Source organism: Mytilus edulis, chromosome 3, assembly GCF_963676685.1.
Source record: "Mytilus edulis chromosome 3, xbMytEdul2.2, whole genome shotgun sequence".
Classification (NCBI taxonomy): domain Eukaryota; kingdom Metazoa; phylum Mollusca; class Bivalvia; order Mytilida; family Mytilidae; genus Mytilus; species Mytilus edulis.
Window position 1 is genome coordinate 106538185 of NC_092346.1, and position 8259 is coordinate 106546443.

Consider the following 8259-nt stretch of genomic DNA (forward strand, 5'->3'; position numbering starts at 1 on the left):
TCCGTTAACTCTCTGCTAGAAAGATACTCAATAAACAAGTATAGTTTTGCCTTCTGTAGCTAAGGGTCGGTTAACTCTCTGCTAGAAAGATACTCAATAAACAACTATAGTTTTGCCTTCTGTAGCTAAGGGTCGGTTAACTCTCTGCTAGAAAGATACTCAATAAACAACTATAGTTTTGCCTTCTGTAGCTAAGGGTCGGTTAACTCTCTGCTAGAAAGATACTCAATAAACAACTATAGTTTTGCCTTCTGTAGCTAAGGGTCGGTTAACTCTCTGCTAGAAAGATACTCAATAAACAACTATAGTTTTGCCTTCTGTAGCTAAGGGTCGGTTAACTCTCTGCTAGAAAGATACTCAATAAACAACTATAGTTTTGCCTTCTGTAGCTAAGGGTCGGTTAACTCTCTGCTAGAAAGATACTCAATAAACAACTATAGTTTTGTCTTCTGTAGCTAAGGGTCCGTTAACTCTCTGCTAGAAAGATACTCAATAAACAACTATAGTTTTGCCTTCTGTAGCTAAGGGTCGGTTAACTCTCTGCTAGAAAGATACTCAATAAACAAGTATAGTTTTGCCTTCTGTAGCTAAGGGTCCGTTAACTCTCTGCTAGAAAGATACTCAATAAACAACTATAGTTTTGCCTTCTGTAGCTAAGGGTCGGTTAACTCTCTGCTAGAAAGATACTCAATAAACAACTATAGTTTTGCCTTCTGTAGCTAAGGGTCGGTTAACTCTCTGCTAGAAAGATACTCAATAAACAACTATAGTTTTGCCTTCTGTAGCTAAGGGTCGGTTAACTCTCTGCTAGAAAGATACTCAATAAACAACTATAGTTTTGCCTTCTGTAGCTAAGGGTCGGTTAACTCTCTGCTAGAAAGATACTCAATAAACAACTATAGTTTTGCCTTCTGTAGCTAAGGGTCGGTTAACTCTCTGCTAGAAAGATACTCAATAAACAACTATAGTTTTGCCTTCTGTAGCTAAGGGTCGGTTAACTCTCTGCTAGAAAGATACTCAATAAACAACTATAGTTTTGCCTTCTGTAGCTAAGGGTCGGTTAACTCTCTGCTAGAAAGATACTCAATAAACAACTATAGTTTTGTCTTCTGTAGCTAAGGGTCCGTTAACTCTCTGCTAGAAAGATACTCAATAAACAACTATAGTTTTGCCTTCTGTAGCTAAGGGTCGGTTAACTCTCTGCTAGAAAGATACTCAATAAACAACTATAGTTTTGCCTTCTGTAGCTAAGGGTCGGTTAACTCTCTGCTAGAAAGATACTCAATAAACAACTATAGTTTTGCCTTCTGTAGCTAAGGGTCGGTTAACTCTCTGCTAGAAAGATACTCAATAAACAACTATAGTTTTGTCTTCTGTAGCTAAGGGTCCGTTAACTCTCTGCTAGAAAGATACTCAATAAACAACTATAGTTTTGCCTTCTGTAGCTAAGGGTCGGTTAACTCTCTGCTAGAAAGATACTCAATAAACAACTATAGTTTTGCCTTCTGTAGCTAAGGGTCGGTTAACTCTCTGCTAGAAAGATACTCAATAAACAACTATAGTTTTGCCTTCTGTAGCTAAGGGTCGGTTAACTCTCTGCTAGAAAGATACTCAATAAACAACTATAGTTTTGCCTTCTGTAGCTAAGGGTCAGCTAACTCTCTGCTAGAAAGATACTCAATAAACAACTATAGTTTTGCCTTCTGTAGCTAAGGGTCGGCTAACTCTCTGCTAGAAATATACTCAATAAACAACTATAGTTTTGCCTTCTGTAGCTAAGGGTCAGCTAACTCTCTGCTAGAAAGATACTCAATAAACAACTATAGTTTTGCCTTCTGTAGTTAAGGGTCAGCTAACTCTCTGCTAGAAAGATACTCAATAAACAACTATAGTTTTGCCTTCTGTAGCTAAGGGTCCGCTAACTCTCTGCTAGAAAGATACTCAATAAACAACTATAGTTTTGCCTTCTGTAGGTAAGGGGCAACTAACTCTCTGCTAGAAATATACTCAATAAACAACTATAGTTTTGCCTTCTGTAGCTAAGGGTCAGCTAACTCTCTGCTAGAAAGATACTCAATAAACAACTATAGTTTTGCCTTCTGTAGCTAAGGGTCGGCTAACTCTCTGCTAGAAATATACTCAATAAACAACTATAGTTTTGCCTTCTGTAGCTAAGGGTCAGCTAACTCTCTGCTAGAAAGATACTCAATAAACAACTATAGTTTTGCCTTCTGTAGTTAAGGGTCAGCTAACTCTCTGCTAGAAAGATACTCAATAAACAACTATAGTTTTGCCTTCTGTAGCTAAGGGTCCGCTAACTCTCTGCTAGAAAGATACTCAATAAACAACTATAGTTTTGCCTTCTGTAGGTAAGGGGCAACTAACTCTCTGCTAGAAATATACTCAATAAACAACTATAGTTTTGCCTTCTGTAGCTAAGGGTCAGCTAACTCTCTGCTAGAAAGATACTCAATAAGCAACTATAGTTTTGCCTTCTGTAGCTAAGGGTCGGTTAACTCTCTGTAGCTAAGGGTCAGCTAACTCTCTGCTAGAAAGATACTCAATAAACAACTATAGTTTTGCCTTCTGTAGCTAAGGGGCAGCTAACTCTCTGCTAGAAAGATACTCAATAAACAACTATAGTTTTGCCTTCTGTAGCTAAGGGTCAGCTAACTCTCTGCTAGAAAGATACTCAATAAACAACTATAGTTTTGCCTTCTGTAGCTAAGGGTCAGCTAACTCTCTGCTAGAAAGATACTCAATAAACAACTATAGTTTTGCCTTCTGTAGCTAAGGGTCAGCTCACTCTCTGCTAGAAAGATACTCAATAAACAACTATAGTTTTGCCTTCTGTAGCTTAGGGTCGGCTAACTCTCTGCTAGAAAGATACTCAATAAACAACTATAGTTTGGCCTTCTGTAGCTAAGGGTCGGCTAACTCTCTGCTAGAAAGATACTCAATAAACAACTATAGTTTTGCCTTCTGTAGCTAAGGGTCAGCTAGCTCTCTGCTAGAAAGATACTCAATAAACAACTATAGTTTTGCCTTCTGTAGCTAAGGGTCAGCTAACTCTCTGCTAGAAAGATACTCAATAAACAACTATAGTTTTGCCTTCTGTAGCTAAGGGGCAGCTAACTCTCTGCTAGAAAGATACTCAATAAACAACTATAGTTTTGCCTTCTGTAGCTAAGGGTCAGCTAACTCTCTGCTAGAAAGATACTCAATAAACAACTATAGTTTTGCCTTCTGTAGCTAAGGGGCAGCTCACTCTCGGCTAGAAAGATACTCAATAAACAACTATAGTTTTGCCTTCTGTAGCTAAGAGTCAGCTAACTCTCTGCTAGAAAGATACTCAATAAACAACTATAGTTTTGCCTTCTGTAGCTAAGGGGCAGCTAACTCTCTGCTAGAAAGATACTCAATAAACAACTATAGTTTTGCCTTCTGTAGCTAAGGGGCAGCTAACTCTCTGTAGAAAGATACTCAATAAACAACTATAGTTTTGCCTTCTGTAGCTAAGGGTCGGTTACATCTCTGTAGCTAAGGGGCAGCTAACTCTCTGTAGCTAAGGGTCAGCTAACTCTCTGTAGCTAAGGGGCAGCTAACTCTCTGCTAGAAAGATACTCAAGAAACAACTATAGTTTTGCCTTCTGTAGCTAAGGTCGGTTAACTCTCTGCTAGAAAGATACTCAATAAACAACTATAGTTTTGCCTTCTGTAGCTAAGGGGCAGCTCACTCTCTGCTAGAAAGATACTCAATAAACAACTGTAGTTTTGCCTTCTGTAGCTAAGGGTCAGCTAACTCTCTGCTAGAAAGATACCCAATAAACAACTATAGTTTTGCCTTCTGTAGCTAAGGGTCGGTTAACTCTCTGCTAGAAAGATACTCAATAAACAACTATAGTTTTGCCTTCTGTAGCTAAGGGGCAGCCAACTCTCTGTAGCTAAGGGTCAGCTAACTCTCTGCTAGAAAGATACTCAATAAACAACTATAGTTTTGCCTTCTGTAGCTAAGGGGCAGCTCACTCTCTGCTAGAAAGATACTCAATAAACAACTATATATTTGCCTTCTGTAGCTAAGGGTCGGTTAACTCTCTGTAGCTAAGGGTCAGCTAACTCTCTGCTAGAAAGATATTCAATTAACAACTATAGTTTTGCCTTCTGTAGCTAAGGGGCAGCTAACTCTCTGCTAGAAAGATACTCAATAAACAACTATAGTTTTGCCTTCTGTAGCTAAGGGGCAGCTAACTCTCTGTAGCTAAGGGTCAGCTAACTCTCTGCTAGAAAGATACTCAATAAACAACTATAGTTTTGCCTTCTGTAGCTAAGGGGCAGCTAACTCTCTGCTAGAAAGATACGCAATAAACAACTATAGTTTTGCCTTCTGTAGCTAAGGGTCGGCTAACTCTCTGCTAGAAAGATACTCAATAAACAACTATAGTTTTGCCTTCTGTAGCTAAGGGGCAGCTAACTCTCTGCTAATGCACGACATTTAGAATATTGCCTTTTTCATAACAAGACGGTAAAAGTCCCATAACTCTGAAATGACATCTAACAGAAATATTACGAATCTAACGGTATCTTGCTGTACTAAGCAATATTTGTAGAAAGTTATCAGTAAACCAAACCAAAAACACTCAAATTATTGTACAACCTGTGCAAATTTTATTTCAATCCGACAGCTAAATGACCGTATCTAAGAAAAGCAAGATTAGCCAACCGTGAAAATTTTGTTAAAATTAAAAGGGGGTTTAAATCAACGTCAAAGTCACAGTTAGACAATCGCATTTATAATAATAATAATATAATAAATTCTTTATTTAAAGAGGGTAACTCAATTAGAAATAGTCTAATTTTCATTGAGGCCCTCAAACAAAATACATGCATACAGTTAACATTCATACATTCATACATTAAATTACAATATATATTACTAGTATATACACAATTCATTCATTGAAAAGGGTTATTTGATATAGTTTTGTTAGAGGAAAACAAATTATTTGACTTGCATATAATTTTCAAGAAAATGATTATAACTATGTTTCTTGAATAATTCCACATTAGGACATTTTTTTATTTCGAGTGGTAAATTATTCCATACTTTGGTTGCAGAATAATGAAAAGATTTTTTATAAAAATTTGTATTTGGTCTTGGAACAAAAAGATCATTATTAGAGACAGATCGTAAGTTGTGGCGTTGCACATCATCAATATTTAGTATTGCTAAGTAATCAGGTGTTAGCCCATTTACAATTTTATACATTAGAATTGATTGTTGGTATTTTATTCTTTTGGTAAAAGATAGCCATTTTAGAGAAGAAAACATGAAATTAGATGGAATAGAAATATCGCATTCCAGTATAATTCTTGCTACTCTTTTTTGAAGTTTGATGATTCTATCTGAATCTTTCTGTAATAAATTTCCCCAAACTGAACTACAATAGTCTATATATGGTAGAATATATGCATTATAAAATAGTTGCCTTGTGTGTATTGGCAAATATACTTTAATTTTATATAAAAGTGATACTTTAGATGAGATAATTTTACATATACGATCAACATGATCTTCCCAGCTTAAATTTTCATCAATGTCTATTCCAAGTAATTTGAAAGAATGGACATTCTCAATACATGTTTCGTTGACGGTAATATATAATTCTGATATTTGTTTAAGTTTTGTTCTGAACTCAATTTCATACACTTAGTTTTTTGTGCATTGATTTTCATACTGTTATTGTTACACCAAGATTGTATAGCATTTAAATCATTTTGCAATATGCTGTTTATTTTTTCAATGTTTTTATCATGAAAATGCAATGTTGAATCATCAGCATATAAATCCATATTGGATTGTTTAACATGTAGTGATAAATCATTTATATATATTAAAAATAACAGCGGACCTAAAATAGAACCTTGAGGCACTCCATACTTTACAAACGATTTATCAGATTTAATGTTAGCGTATTGGACTTCTTGTTGTCTGTCAGACAAATATGATTTCATCGTAACAATCAACGTCAACGTCACAGTAAGACAATAGCACTTAATCGTAACAATCAACGTCAACGTCACAATTGGACAATCACACTTTATCGTAACAATCAACATCAACGTCACAGTTAGACAATCGCACTTCATCGTAACAATAACCGTCAACGTCGTAGAAAGACAATCACACTTCATCATAACAATCAATATTAACGTCACAGTTAGACCATCGCAGTTCATCGTAACAACCAAACGTCAACGTCACAGTCAGACAATTGCAATTTATCATTACAATTACCGTTGACGACACAGTTAGACCATCGCACTTCTTCGTAAAAATAAACGTCAACGTCACAGTTAGACAATCGCACTTCATCGTAACAATCAACGTCAACGTCACAGTTGGACAATCACATTTCATTATAATAATCAACGCCAACGTTACAGTAATAGATCATCACACCATCGTAACAACCAACCATATATAGACTATTGTAGTTCAGTTTGGGGAAATTTATTACAAAACGATTCAGATAGAATCATCAAACTTCAAAAAAGAGTAGCAAGAATTATACTGAAATACGATATTTCTATTCCATCTAATTTCGTGTTTTCATCTTTAAAATGGCTATCTTTTACCAAAAGAATAAAATACCAACTATCAATTCTAATTTATAAAATTGTAAATGGACTAACACCTGATTACTTACTAGCAATGCTAAATATTGATGATGTGCAACATCACAACTTACGATCTGTCTCTAATAATGATCTTTTTGTGTCAAAACCAAATACAATTTTTTGTTATAAAAAACCTTTTCATTATTCTGCAACCAAAGTATGGAATAAAGGCAACAGTAGTATGTATACCGCTGTTCAAAACTCATAAATCCATGGACAAAAAACAAAATCGGGATAACAAACTAAAACCGAGGGAAACGCATTAAATATAAGAGGAGAACAACGACATAACACTAAAATGTAACACACATAGACAAAATCCCACGAGAATAACAAATATAACATATATATATAACATCAAAACCAAATACATGAATTTGGGATAGACAAGTACCGTGACACGTCTTATCGCAATGTGAATTTACACTCAAAAATAAGAGAAAACAAACGACACAACGTTATGATGTAATACACACAGAAACGAACTATAATATAACAATGACCATATTCCTGACTTGGTACAGGGCATTTTTAAAGGAAAAACTGATGGGTTGAACCTGGTTTTGTGGCATGCCAAACCTCGCACTTTACCACTCGAAATAAAAAAATGTCGTTATGTGGAATTATTCAAGAAACATTGTTATAATCATTTTTTTGAAAATTATATGCAAGTCAAATAATTTGTTTTCCTTTATCAAAACTTTATCAAATACTGCATTTATTGCCTTTTCTATACTTGAATAATTGAATTGTGTATCAACTTGTAATATATATTGTATTATATATTGTATTTTAATGTATGAATGTATGAATGTAAACTGTATGCATGTATTTTGTTTGAAGGCCTCAATGAAAAATAGACTAGTTCTAATTGAGTTACCCTCTTTAAATATTTTTTTTATATTATTATATAATTATAACGTCAACATCACAGTTGGATAATCACACTTCATCGTAACAATCAACGTCAACGTCACACAGTTCGACAATCACACTTCATCATAACAATTACCGTCAACGTCACAGTAAGACCATCGCACTTCATCATAAAAATTACCGTCAACGTCACACAGTTCGACAATCACATTTCATCATAACAATAACCGCCAACGTCACAGTTAGACCATCGCACTTCATCATAACAATTACCGTCAACGTCACAGTTAGACAATCACACTTCATCATAACAATTACCGTCAACGTCACACAGTTCGACAATCACACTTCATCGTAACAATCAAAGTCAATGTCACATAGTTCGACAATCACACTTCATTATAACAACCAACGTCAACGTCACAGTCAGACAATTGCACTTCATCATAACAATCAACGTCAACGTCACACAGTTCGACAATCACACTTCATCGTAACAATTACCTAAAACGTCACAGTTAAACAATCACACTTCATCATAAAAATTACCGTCAACGTCACACAGTTCGACAATCACACTTCATCGTAACAATCAACGTCAACGTCACACAGTTCGACAATCACACTTCATCGTAACAATTACCTTCAACGTCACAGTTAAACAATCACACTTCATCATAAAAATTACCGTCAACGTCACACAGT